General features: G+C 53.0%; 1 pseudogene; it reads left to right on the forward strand.

Annotated features, from left to right (window-relative positions):
* The first annotated feature begins 11,243 nt into the window (after positions 1-11,243).
* LOC115347932 lies at positions 11,244-13,091 on the forward strand (annotated as a pseudogene).
* Positions 13,092-13,741: the final 650 nt, after the last annotated feature.

The following is a 13,741-nucleotide window of genomic DNA, read 5'->3' on the forward strand; positions in this document are numbered from 1 at the left end:
CTGTGAGAAGGGTGCCCAGGGAAGGTGAAGAGCAGCAGCAGCTTTCCGGGCAAGACCCTTCTCTGCGGGAAAAACAGCCGGACGGTTGGTATTTGGGAAAAAGGCTCTGCCGAGAACGGAGAGATGCTACATGTCTGGGAAAGCACAGATCCCCAGGATGGTTGTGCCAGTGAGTAGGCTGCCCAGGGAAGGTGAAGAGCAGCAGCAGCTTTCCGGGCTGACCCCTTCTCTGCGGGAAAAAACAGCTGGACGGGTGGTATTTCGGAAAAAGGCTCTGCCGAGAACAGAGAGATGCTACATGTCTGGGAAAGCACAGATCCCCAGGGTGGTTGTGCCTGTGAGTAGGCTGCCCAGGACGGTAAAGAGCAGCAGCCGCTTTCCGGGCTGACCCCTTCTCTGCGGGAAAAACAGCCGGACGGTTGGTATTTGGGAAAAAGGCTCTGCCGAGAACGGAGAGATGCTACATGTCTGGGAAAGCACAGATCCCCAGGATGGTTGTGCCAGTGAGTAGGCTGCCCAGGGAAGGTGAAGAGCAGCAGCAGCTTTCAGGGCTGGCCCCTTCTCTGCGGGAAAAACAGCCGGACGGTTGGTAATTGGGAAAAAGGCTCTGCAGGTAACGTAAAGGGAGAGATGCTACATGTCTGGGAAAGCACAGATCCCCAGGGTTGTTGTGCCTGTGAGTAGGCTGCCCAGGGAAGGTGAAGAGCAGCAGCAGCTTTCAGGGCAAGCCCCTTTTCTGTGGGAAAAACAGCTGGACGGGTGGTATTTTTCAAAAAAGGCTCTGCCGAGCACGACAACGGTGAGATGCTACATGTCTGGGAAAGCACAGATCCCCAGGATGGTTGTGCCTGTGAGTAGGCTGCCCAGGGAAGGTGAAGAGCAGCAGCAGCTTTCAGGGCTGGACCCTTCTCTGCGGGAGAAACAGCTGGACTGGTGGTATTTCGGAAAAAGTCTCTGCCTGTAACGTAAAGGGTGAGATGCTACATGTCTGGGAAAGCACAGATACCAGGGTGGTTGTGCCAGTGAGTATGGTGCCCAGGGAAGGTGAAGAGCAGCAGCAGCTTTCAGGGCTGGACCCTTCCCTGTGGGAAAAACAGCCGGACGGTTGGTATTTGGGAAAAAGGCTCTGCAGGTAACGTAAAGGGAGAGATGCTACATGTCTGGGAAAGCACAGATCCCCAGGATGGTTGTGCCTGTGAGTAGGCTGCCCAGGGAAGGTGAAGAGCAGCAGCTTTCAGGGCTGGACCCTTCCCTGTGGGAAAAACAGCCGGACGGTTGGTATTTGGGAAAAAGGCTCTGCAGGTAACGAAAAGGGTGAGATGCTACATGTCTGGGAAAGCACAGATACCAGGGTGGTTGTGCCAGTGAGTAGGCTGCCCAGGGAAGGTGAAGAGCAGCTGCTTTCAGGGCTGGACCCTTCCCTGTGGGAAAAACAGCCGGACGGTTGGTATTTGGGAAAAAGGCTCTGCCGAGAACAGAGAGATGCTACATGTCTGGGAAAGCCCAGATCCTCAGGGTGGTTGTGCCAGTGAGTAGGCTGCCCAGGGAAGGTGAAGAGCAGCAGCAGCTTTCAGGGCTGGACCCTTCTCTGTGGGAAAAACAGCTGGACGGTTGGTATTTCGGAAAAATCTCTGCCGAGAACAGTGAGATGCTACATGTCTGGGAAAGCACAGATTCCCCAGAATGGTTGTGCCTGTGAGTAGGCTGCCCAGGGAAGGTGAAGAGCAGCAGCAGCTTTCAGGGCTGGACCCTTCTCTGCGGGAAAAACAGCCGGACGGTTGGTATTTGGGAAAAAGGCTCTGCCTGTAACGTAAAGGGTGAGATGCTACATGTCTGGGAAAGCACAGATCCCCAGGATGGTTGTGCCTGTGAGTAGGCTGCCCAGGGAAGGTGAAGAGCAGCAGCAGCTTTCAGGGCTGGCCCCTTCCTTTTGGGAGAAACAGCCGGAAGGTTGGTATTAGGGAAAAGGCTCTGCCGAGAAGGGAGAGATGCTACATGTCTGGGAAAGCACAGATCCCCAGGGTGGTTGTGCCAGTGAGTAGGCTGCCCAGGGAAGGTGAAGAGCAGCAGCAGCTTTCCGGGCTGACCCCTTCTCTGCGGGAAAAACAGCCGGACGGTTGGTAATTGGGAAAAAGGCTCTGCAGGTAACGTAAAGGGTGAGATGCTACATGTCTGGGAAAGCACAGATACCAGGGTGGTTGTGCCTGTGAGTAGGCTGCCCAGGGAAGGTGAAGAGCAGCAGCAGCTTTCGGGGCTGGACCCTTCTCTGCGGGAAAAACAGCCGGACGGTTGGTATTTCGGAAAAATCTCTGCCGAGAACAGAGAGATGCTACATGTCTGGGAAAGCACAGATCCCCAGGATGGTTGTGCCTGTGAGTAGTGTGCCCAGGAAGTTGAAGAACAGCAGCAGCTTTCAGGGCTGGACCCTTCCTTGTGGGAGAAACAGCCGGAATGTTGGTATTTTTCGAAAAAGGCTCGGCCGAGAACGGAGAGATGCTACATGTCTGGGAAAGCACAGATTCCCCAGGATGGTTGTGCCTGTGAGTAGGCTGCCCAGGGAAGGTGAAGAGCAGCAGCAGCTTTCCGGGCTGAACCCTTCTCTGCGGGAAAAACAGCCGGACGGTTGGTATTTGGGAAAAAGGCTCTGCCGAGAACGGAGAGATGCTACATGTCTGGGAAAGCACAGATCCCCAGGGTGGTTCAGGCTGTGAGTAGGCTGCCCAGGACGGTAAAGAGCAGCAGCCGCTTTCCGGGCTGACCCCTTCTCTGCGGGAAAAACAGCTGGACAGTTGGTATTTCGGAAAAAGTCTCTGCCGAGAACAGAGAGATGCTACATGTCTGGGAAAGCACAGATCCCCAGGATGGTTGTGCCTGTGAGTAGGCTGCCCAGGGAAGGTGAAGAGCAGCAGCAGCTTTCCGGGCTGGCCCCTTCTCTGCGGGAAAAACAGCCGGACGGGTGGTATTTGGGAAAAAGGCTCTGCAGGTAACGTAAAAGGGTGAGATGCTACATGTCTGGGAAAGCACAGATACCAGGGTGGTTGTGCCTGTGAGTAGGCTGCCCAGGGAAGGTGAAGAGCAGCAGCAGCTTTCCGGGCTGGACCCTTCTCTGCGGGAAAAACAGCCGGACGGGTGGTATTTGGGAAAAAGGCTCTGCCGAGAAGGGAGAGACGCTACATGTCTGGGAAAGCACAGATCCCCAGGATGGTTGTGCCTGTGAGTAGGCTGCCCAGGGAAGGTGAAGAGCAGCAGCAGCTTTCCGGGCTGACCCCTTCTCTGCGGGAAAAACAGCTGGACGGTTGGTATTTCGGAAAAAGGCTCTGCCGAGAACAGAGAGATGCTAAATGTCTAGGAAAGCACAGATCCCCAGGATGGTTGTGCCTGTGAGTAGGCTGCCCAGGGAAGGTGAAGAGCAGCAGCAGCTTTCAGGGCTGGACCCTTCTCTGCGGGAAAAACAGCTGGACGGGTGGTATTTCGGAAAAAGGCTCTGCCTGTAACGTAAAGGGAGAGATGCTACATGTCTGGGAAAGCACAGATACCAGGGTGGTTGTGCCTGTGAGTAGGCTGCCCAGGGAAGGTGAAGAGCAGCAGCAGCTTTCCGGGCTGGACCCTTCTCTGCGGGAGAAACAGCTGGACTTTTGGAATTTGGGAAATAGTTTCTACCGAGCACGAGAGCTGTGAGATGCTACATTTGTGGGAAAGCAAGGAAAGGTCCTTCCCTGAAAGCTGCTGCTCTTTACCTTCCCTGGGCAGTCTATTCGCAGGCATAACAGCTGTGCGGGTCTGTGATTTCCAGGATACGTAACATCTCATCGCTCTTGTTCTCGGCAGAACTTTTTCCCATATCGCATCTTGCTGGCTACCTGGGATGTGATCTGGGGCTGCTACCTTGGATCTTATGTCCCTATAAGTAAAGGCCAAAAGACTCTGCGAGATTCCTGGGATTAGTTTCGGGTGGATTGTGGAGAACAGAGCTTCCTCCGAAGGAGAAAAATCATCTTGGCTTGCTGTTATGGATACACACATTAACCAAATCCAAGAGGTGTTAAAACTCAGATTTATTCTTCACCAAATGTTATTTAGAATTCTGGTAACATTTTATAAAACCACAGGCTCAATCATGTTAAGAGAATTAATAGTACAGAGCCTACTCAAGAATCCCCATGATTTAAAGTGCTGGCTCCAGCATGCCCGTATCACTCACCTAAATGCTGAGGTCTCTCTCCCTCAAGGAGTGACCTCGTGTTGTGCCCTGACCCAGGGCGGAGTCCACAACTGCAGACCTGCTGCTCCAAGGAGGACTGCCAACGTGTCCTCCGGTGGGACCCTGTTTATACCCCTGTTGAATCTTTCCTTTGGTCATTTAATCCCTATTGGCCAAGAAGCTCACCTCAGTGTGCTTGGTACGTCTTGATTGGCCAGGTCAAATTTCAACCTGCGGCCTCTAGGGTTTAGATTTTTTTCCTTCCCCTTCTCCCTGCCTGGAGAATTTTCATTTCCTGCTGGTGGGATGGCGGGGGGGGAAGTGTACTGCCACAGTCACTGCCTTGGAGAAGTCTGGTGTTGATACCCAGGATCTCAGGTCCCTAAAAGAGTGGTCAAAAGCCTCTGCGAGTTGCTGGGAGGATCCCAGAGGGGAGAGCTTCCTCCAAAGAAAACCAAAAAAAAACCTCAAGGGTAGCTTCCTTGGAGGAGTCTGGCTGCTACCTGAGATTTTAAGTAGGAAAGCAAATGTCCAAAGCACCTCTGCCCCCCGCAACCTGGCCTGCACCCAGCCCTTTCTCCCAGGCACCAGCAGGCTCTGCCCTCGTGGTGGTGATGTCTGGCCCGGAGGGTTACTCAGTGCTGGCAGCAGCAGGAGGAGCTGCTCTCCGGGAGAGCGCTCCAGCCTGTCCCCCTGCACCCAGTCCCGGGGCACCCACGGACTTGGCCCAGGGGTGCCTGAGGGCTGCGCCTCCTCCTGCTCCCACAGGGACCCGGTCATGGACCTGTTGGCCAGGCAATTCTGCCCATCGGGCCCTGCCAGTGCCACAACAGCTTCCCACGGAGCAAGACCCACACGATCCCTGGAAGCAGCCCTGGCCCCTGCCAGCAGCCCCCACCCACAGCCCGGCCCCTGCCCACAGCCACCGGGAGCCCCCCAGCCCCCTCCGTGGCCAGACCTGCCCTCCGCTCTGCTGGGCCTTCCGTGGCACAGCCTGGCCCAGGCTTGCAGGGCTCGCAGCCCAGCTGAGCCGAGCCGAATCAGCAGAACCGAACAAAGCTGAGCCCAGCCGAACTGAGTCAAACAGACCACAGCCAAGCTGAGCTGATTTATCTGAGCACAGCAAAGCTGAACCACATGTGATGCCTTGAATAAAGGCATGAGAAGGAAAACTTCACTGTATCACTGTAGTGATTAACTTTTGCTTGCTTGAGCAACTTGAAAACTTTGCTATATATAAATGAGATAAGAAAACCTTGACCTTTGTCAATGGTGTGCGCCAAGGCGCCAACAGACAAGTGGCCTTGGGCCCTGATTATAAGCCTTGGGTCCTGCCGAGTTTTTTAATTCAAAGCTGCCAAGGTCAGCTAACTAGGAAAAAGAGACGAACCACCTGGGATGACCCACACTGTACATACCAAAAGGGCGGGCACTATGTAAATGATTTCTGTGAAATAACATGAATATATATATGAATAGAACAATATAAGCTTTGTTTACTGTAGGTAACAGTATGCATGCTAGGAGGAATTATCCCCCATGCATCTAACGCTGCAATAAATAATGTCTGCTTTCTAAAAACTCCAAAATCGAGTCTTAGACCAAGTCAGAGACTGCCTGAAAGGGGCCTGAGCAAATGCAGTGTTGTGAAGCATGCTGTCAGGTGGGTTTTGCATCGCAGGGTATGTCTCTGAGGCTGGGGGAGCTCCTGGGTGCACCCCCCGAGAGGCTTGTGATGTCACAAGAGAGTCACAGTCACCCCATGATGTCATTTGCGATTGGCAATGATACGTGCCAGTGGCACGTACTGCCAGCAGCACACAAGAGGTCGAGTCCTGTGGGTAGCACCTGAGCCATCAAGTCCTGCCAAGAGCACACTAGACGTGACCTGCCAGCAGCCAAGTTGTCACCGAGTCCCACCAGCGGCACCCATCAAGTCCCGGCAGCATCTGACAGGACACCAAGTCCCAGCAGCAGCAGCGCTGGAGGGGCCCAGGCATTAGCCGGCAGCACCGGGACCCGCCATGATGTCCCAGCAAGGGGACCTCAGCACCATCTGCTTGGGTCCTCTGGAAGACACCAGTTGCGTGGACCTGTGCTGGCATGAATTCTGTTATGCCTGCATCCAGCGCAGGGCTGCCACCACCATCACTGCCACCTGCCCACTCTGCCAGTAGCCCATCATGGCCATCCGCTGCCTCCATCCCCGCGGCCGATTCCATCCCTGTGTGGGGCCGTGGCAGGGCCAGCAGGCACGGCAGGAGCAGCAGCAGCGGGGCCCTGGATATCCCCGGTGCCGGTCTCCAGAGCCTGTCTGGGCACCGGGACAGGGATGGGCGCAGCCAGCTCCGCTACCCGCTGGAGAGCAGCAAATATCCATCATGGCTGCGGAGGGCCTGGGAGGAAGAGCTGGGCTCGGGACCATGCACACCACCTCCCCTGGCTCCACTTCTGAGTGGGGCAGCCAGGCCCCCTCTGAAATAAAACCACCAGCGATACTAAGAGTGGCCACACCTGTTTTCTTCCGTGCTGCTTTGCTCATTGCTGCAGAACTAGGGGAGTGGGAGGGATATGGCCCTGGGAGCTGGGATAGCAGGATGCCCCACGGGAAAGGGGAAGGGGGAAGGGAGAGTCCCCTGGGACTCTTCCAAGAAAATCCCCACAGGGGCCAGGGCGAGGAAAGAGGCTGAGACGGATGTTTGGGGAGACGCTCCTCTCCTCTCCTGGTCCCACAGACCTCCGTGCTGTGGAGGGCTGCTATCCTGTGGGGAGGCTGTCCAGGCTGGGTGAGGCAGCCCTGGCACAGCCACCTGCCAAAGGGCCCCTGCCTGTGCTGCCCATGGGAGAAGTGGCCCCAGCTGGGATGTGCCTTGATTTGGGGAGTCTCCAGGGAAACCCAGAGCCCCTCCCCACTCCGGGGCATCCCCAAGAGCCGTTGCAGTGGCAGTGTGCCCCAAAGGGTGCCAGGCACTCGTTGCCACCCCGCTCCATCTTCTCCTGCAGACCGGGTGGCTGGGGAGCTCCCGGTGTTGAGGCTGAGCTGCTGCCCACACCTTCGTGCCGCCTTGGCAGACCTTGCTTCCCAGTGAGCGGACCCAAATGTTGGTGTCAAGAGTTTTGGGGGCCGCGTCTGCCCCTGCAAGGGCAGCCGAGCATGGGGTGAGGGTGCTCAGGGAGACCACGGCCTCTCAGTGCCTTCTGCCCTGGAGATGGATGCAAAGATGAAAATCTCACAGAGAATTAGATGGGAAAACGCTGGCAAGTGGGAGGTGGCTCTTTGGCACTTCCCAAATGCTCCGTCTGAGCAGCATCTTTTCGTTGGAGGTCCCAGGCTATGTCAGGCATCCAGGTGGCCCTTTCTGTCCTTCTCCGGCACTCCAGGGGAGCAGGAGGCAGTATATTTGCGAGCAGCTTTCTGGTACCTAGAGGAAGATCCAACCCTCACAGGGCTTTTGGCAAAAATCCCCCCTTGGCCCAGCAGCTGGCAGAGCTGCAGCCCTTGCCTGCCATGCCTGCAACGAGAGAGGAGTGGGCTCACATGCAGGTCACATCACAGCTCGCAACATCTGCCTGCTTAGCCTGAGACATGTGGTGCCTCTGGCACCGGGACATGTTCCATACAACATCCTCATGAATACTGCAGGGTGCTGTGCTGCCACTGGCACAGCATAACCCGCTCTGGCACTGCGGTTGTATTGCAGGGTGGCATTGGCTCATCCACCCACGAGAGCCACTCTGTGCCAGGCATCAGCCCGTACCGGGGAGGGATTAAGAGGCTGAATCTGTAATGGATCCTCACTGGGCAACCAATGTTTAAAGGCTGTGATCTGCTGCTTCTTGATTGTATTCCAGCCCCTCGATGGAATTTCTCACGTGTAACTGAGCCCCACTAATCCATCCTGGCCATATATAATGGATGTCAGTGGAGTGAAGGAACACAAACGTGGCTGAATTTTGATAACAGATGTCCAGGCAGTGGTGCGGCAGGTCCGTCTGCGGAAGGTCCCCCATTGCTGGTAGCTGCCCGCTGTGCGAGCCGGTGCAAAATGCTTCCTACGCCCCCAAAACGTGTCTTGGCCATGTGCGGGGGCAGGCGCTATGACCAGCTTCAGCCATTCTCCATTGGTCCGAGGAGTGGGATAATGCTTGGAGCCAAGCCACAAAGCCTCTATTTCCAGGACTGGCACCGGTACCACCCATGGAGCCCCAGTGCTGCCACTCAGTGTCCCCATCAAATATTAGCACAATGCTCACTGCGCTCTCTGCCCAGCCCCAGTGCTGCAGCCATGGCCCCTACCCACTCCAGGGCTGCCCAGCCCCTTCAGCCTCCCCTCCCACCGTGTAGTGCTCATTGCTCCCAGCACAGGGACTTTGGGGGTGCAGCTGCACCCACCTTTGGGTGTTGCCTGGGCAGGGCAGGATCTGACCCTCTGCACTCGGCGGGGGGCTCCCAGGTGCTTCCTGTCCCAGGCGGCCAGCTCAGCCCCCTGCGGCGGTTAGGCCCCACTGGGGCTGGGGCTGTGGGCCCTCCCATCCCTTAGGGAAAGCCAGGTCCTCGCCCCCTTGGGAGCGGGCCGGGGGCATGGGGTGCCCAGAGAAGGGCTGGCGATGATGGGGGCAGCCCTAGGCTCGGTCCTCGGCTGTGGGGGCATCGCAGTGTCCTCCAAGGGAGAGGGGCTCTGCACCTCTGGCCTCTCTGCTGAAGGAAATGCCCGCCCATTTGCAAAAATTCGCAACTGGCCTGTGCCGACCAATGGGAGAGGCTAGGATGCAAAGCATAGAATTACAAGGGTAAATATTTATTCATGGGCATGTGGCGTCCCAGCCAAACTGGGACACCCTGAATGTGCTTTTACACAGCGTTCTTATACCCTTCTAATGATCAGGAACAAAATAATCGGACTAAGCACTAACACCCACGCTACCAATTGCTAGTCAGAGTAAAAGACTGCAAAGCCACTCTATTTCTGCAGCATTCTTGCTGCTTGTCTATTGATCCAGGCATCCCTGGAGTCAGTCTTGCTCAAGTTACTGATCTGTGACACCAGATGATGCTGGGAGGCTTTCAAAGATGTGTCAGAGGGGCTGGGATGCTGGCATTATCGTGGTTGTCCTGGGTATCCCATAGGCCCTTAGTGGAAGAGTTGAAGTCAAATAAGAATAAATAAGGAGAAGAGCTGTTCAGATGTTATGGGGAACAGTGATCCAGCTAATGAAGAGAAGGTCGTCTTGTCTGTTGGAATGTTTAGCTTAGTGAAATGAATGCTGGATTATGGACCATAGACCACTAGGGATAACTGAGAATGGAAGAGATGCAGTGAAAGGAACTGGTAAGAGGGGACCCTGGAATGTGCAGGTGCAAACATGTATGAAAACACATCCGTTGGCAAGTTAGAAGGCTCCTACCCAATGGCTGGTTGACTTTGGAACAAATTTTTCAAAGTGGCATGAAACCAGCTGGTTGCAGTGTGGAACTTGGTTGAGAGAAGCAGTCCTGTTGCATGGTTGCCTGGAACAACGTGACTCATGATGCAGGAGGCCCTCATGGGACAGTTTCCCTTTCCAGTGGCTCTCAGAGATGAGCTTTATTTCATTAGGTTCCCAACTGTAGCTGTCTGTTGCCTGGGGTGGTGGTTCAGAGCTCCCCACAGTAGCAGGATGCTGCTCAGCAATAAGACAGGGAGAATTTATTTTCAGGAAACCTCCTGCAGACCCCACTCTGCCAGGAAATACAAGCAAACCGTTTTTGATTTCCACTAAAGCTGGGGTTGAACCTGCCTTTCTGACTGTCTGGCTACTCACAAGCATGGTGAAACCTGCTCCACAGTGCTTCCTTTTCCCCTTTGCCCTGAAAAATGGACAATACAATCCATTTTATGGAAACAGTTATTAACTATACCATAACACTCTGTATTATGTTCCTAGTTGGAGTTGTGCTTTCAGTACTCTTTCTAAAGAGAAGGAAAGATGAGTAGTAAGAGGAGAGACGGGGAGAGAAGACAGTCAGAGAAGGACAAGCTTATACTGCGCTCACCAGCTCTTGCACTGGAATTAAGAGGGGCCTCCTGGAGGGAGCACCAAAGAGAGGGGTGCTTGGCTCAGCTTTTGTGCTGCTTCGTTCATTCATCTCCAAGCCCTGCCAGGATCCTGGGACTGAGTGCTCTGGTGTGCATGATGTTCTACAAGCTGTGCCATTATGTCTAGGACTGAGCACTTTGACGTGTGCAAGAGTCTCAGTGCCCCAACAGTACATGGAGAGTGGACTCTGTGCTGTAGGCAATGGCCCAGAAGCCTCAACAGTACACCGCTCCTGGTTGCAGTGCTGTTAGCGTTGTTCACCAAGCTCCGACAGTGTCCCATTGAATGGGCACGCACCTCTGTGTGGTGGTCTACAAACCCTGCTGGTATCCCTGGGACTGAACACTCTATGATATGTGCAAGAAGGCTGCCATCCCTCCCATAAAGAACATGTTGCAGGTACTTAGTAATTGATATCAGAGCCGATAAAGAGTTTCCCCTGCCCCTCCATGCTCCATTGCCACCTTTCAGCAAGGGTAAGACTAGGACATATTCTGGGAACATGCAGCATTCCCAATTTTTGTACCAGCCTGTCAGAGTCAACAACTAGGACTTACACTACTAGGAGGCTTAGATGGCTCCTGCTTTGAGATAGCTAGGGTAAGCTTGGTTATGAGTAACATGACTTTACAGCATCAAAACCAGGGTCTCCTCATCATTTTCCTCTGATGTACACCAAGCCTAGCCAACACCAAACTGAGTGAGAGCATCCCAAGACCTATAGAACATGTAAAATGAAATACAGAAACACTTTTGAGCACCTCCACTGTTTGAGGACTGATCTTATGGAGGTGTCCTCAGTCTGTCCCCCAGGCACCATTCTTCCAGGATTGCTCTCAGGACCTTATTTATTTCCTGGGTTTGTTACTTCTCTTCAGGAACCATAGTGAAGGGTAATGACACTCAGATTTGCTTACTTGCTTGTTTTTTTGAGACAGAAGAAAGACTTCTGTCTGTGCTGACAATGCTAGAACTGGAGATGCACCGGACCAGGAAGCTGCAGTTAACAGACATCCTTGAGATCACTGAGCGAAGCATGAATGACCAGATGCCTCAGACCCAAGGAGGTTTACCATGGCATCTTCTGAGAAAAGTAATGGGTCTGCATGGCATGGCCAGAAGCGTGAGCCTGGGAAATGGAAGAAGTGCTAGCATACAAACAAGTGTGGATGGAGATGACCTGGTCATTTCTGATGATCTCTTTTCTCTGGTTGAGATGGATAGGACTGATTCCTCACACCCCCTGGATGTTCTCTGTGCTGTTTTGCATTCCCCAGACAGCTTCCTCCAGCAGGAGCTCATCTCCAAAATGGTCGTGGGTCAGTTTGCTCTCCCACTGCTGCTCCCTCCCCTTGACACCTACCAGTGAACCCTCCTGCTCTGGGCCTTGAGGGGCACTGTGAAGAGGTGGAGTCTGCACCCCCTGCCAGAAGGTGCACATGTCCATGCCAACCATCTCCTTCATGCAGATTGGGCTCTGCAGCTTCTCCAATTCCAAGCTCCTCAACACTGTTCTCAGTCCTTCCCAGCACCACCAAATTTTCTTTGTCCACTAGGAAATGGAGTTGGGTGATGCACTGAAGGAAATTGCAGATGGGCTGGTAGAAATTTCCTGGTACTGCCCTCGCAGAAGTCCAGTCCCCCCCCACCAGCCTCTTCCAGTTATGAACCTTCATGGGCACAACAGATAACACTTGCTGCAGCTTTGCTTTCTCAATGGTGTTCATAGTGATTGAGAACACTGGTGAGAGAGAGTATGTCTAGTCTGTCAGGATCAACAACCAAATACTGCTTCATCATCAGTGAGCAGGGCAGGACCACCACTAGAGTGTTTTCTGAAGGAGTTTGCCCCTGCACTGAGCTTGACAAAGGCATATCTGCTCATAAAAACTAGTAGCACGAATGAAGCAAGATTTATTAAAGGCCTCCAGTACACAATAGCAGGCACACTCAGCACTTCCAAAGGAGAGGGAGCATTGAGAGCATGGCTGAGGCGGCACATGATCTGAAGATCTTGGTGGGCAATGATTGTGAAAAATGTCAAGACTGAAAGGAAACTGACCACAGAGATCATTTCTGGAATAGCACATATGGGAAAGAACAAACAGCAGACACTGCAGTTGCAGGGTGAGCTCTCAAAGAACTTGGCCAGAGTGGAGAAAGAGCTGTGCTGGATGAGAAAGTTGGGAGACGTTGCCACTGCAGATTACAAATCTCAGCTGACAGAGAAAATACAGAACCTATGTAGACAGCAAAATCACTGTGATCTCACTCCTGGTTTGACGTAATTTATTACTGCAGTAGGGTTGTATTCCACAGTGGGAAAACATTATTTCCTGAAATAGCTGAAATTCAACTTGGATCCCATTGCCAGGGAGAAGCTTTCCCAGCTGAATGCCCAATAAAAACAAGAAAATGAGCGATCAGGGAATAACCTGAAGTTCCTAACCAGGCTCGATAAAGACATTTTGGAGAACTCTTTAGACATGGAGCATTTCACGTGGGAGCTGGGGCAGTTTTATGAGGCTGAATGTTCAATGGTCCAAGAAAGAGAAATGTCTAAGGACCAGAGACAACTTGTCCAACTCCCAGACAGAGCACCCGAACTGGAGCTGGAAGGGGTTTCTCATGGAGCTGGTGGATGGAGAAGCCTCCGATATCCCACTGCAGTGGGTGGCTGATGTGTTGGCTCAACTCCACACCAAGCTGGGGGGGCAAGTCCAGGGTGGTGGTGCTAGCTGTGTTGTGGATGCAGAGCACAAGGAACGCCACTCTTCTCAACCCCATATTTGGCCTGCAGTTTCCTCTTTAACAACCTGAGCAGCTGGAAGGGTAAAGATGGCTACACAAATCCATATAGATTTTTTAACTCAATGGACAGAAAATACATTTATTTTTTCTTGAGTCTTGTAAGGAATACACATGCCCTAACAGCCTCTGGATCTCTTCGGTTTACAAAGACCCAGAAGTCTGAAGAATTTGAATAGACAGAGGCATTTACCTGTCTACTAGGTATTTGATGAGGTAGCTCATCTTCAAAGCCTGACAGTGACTCCTCATCACTGTATGTTGATTCATCTTTTAAACTATGATTTATAATGTCTGAAAGACAAGAGAGGTTTGTTAGCATTCCCAAATAGTGTGAGCAGGATGTCAAGCTGGAACACCAGGCCTCAAAAACAGGCACAGCTTTTGATGGCAGCCAGCAGTATGATGAATGCTATGGAAGGGCAAAGGTAGGGTTTGAGCACAAAATTATTTATATTGCTGCTCTGGCATGCACACTGTCTGTGCAGAAGAGCAAAACTACTTGTGCTTAATCAGAATTAGGCAGGCTAACATAAGCTAAATCTGTCCAGAAAACATGTGTTGTAGATGAAGTGTAACAAGCATGAGCTATAGTCAGAAGGAAATGCTGCAATGCAAGGCCACCCTCATCTTGATGACAATATCAGTAACATA

The sequence above is a fragment of the Aquila chrysaetos genome, chromosome 11, assembly GCF_900496995.4.
Source record: "Aquila chrysaetos chrysaetos chromosome 11, bAquChr1.4, whole genome shotgun sequence".
In the NCBI taxonomy this organism is placed as follows: Eukaryota; Metazoa; Chordata; class Aves; order Accipitriformes; family Accipitridae; genus Aquila; species Aquila chrysaetos.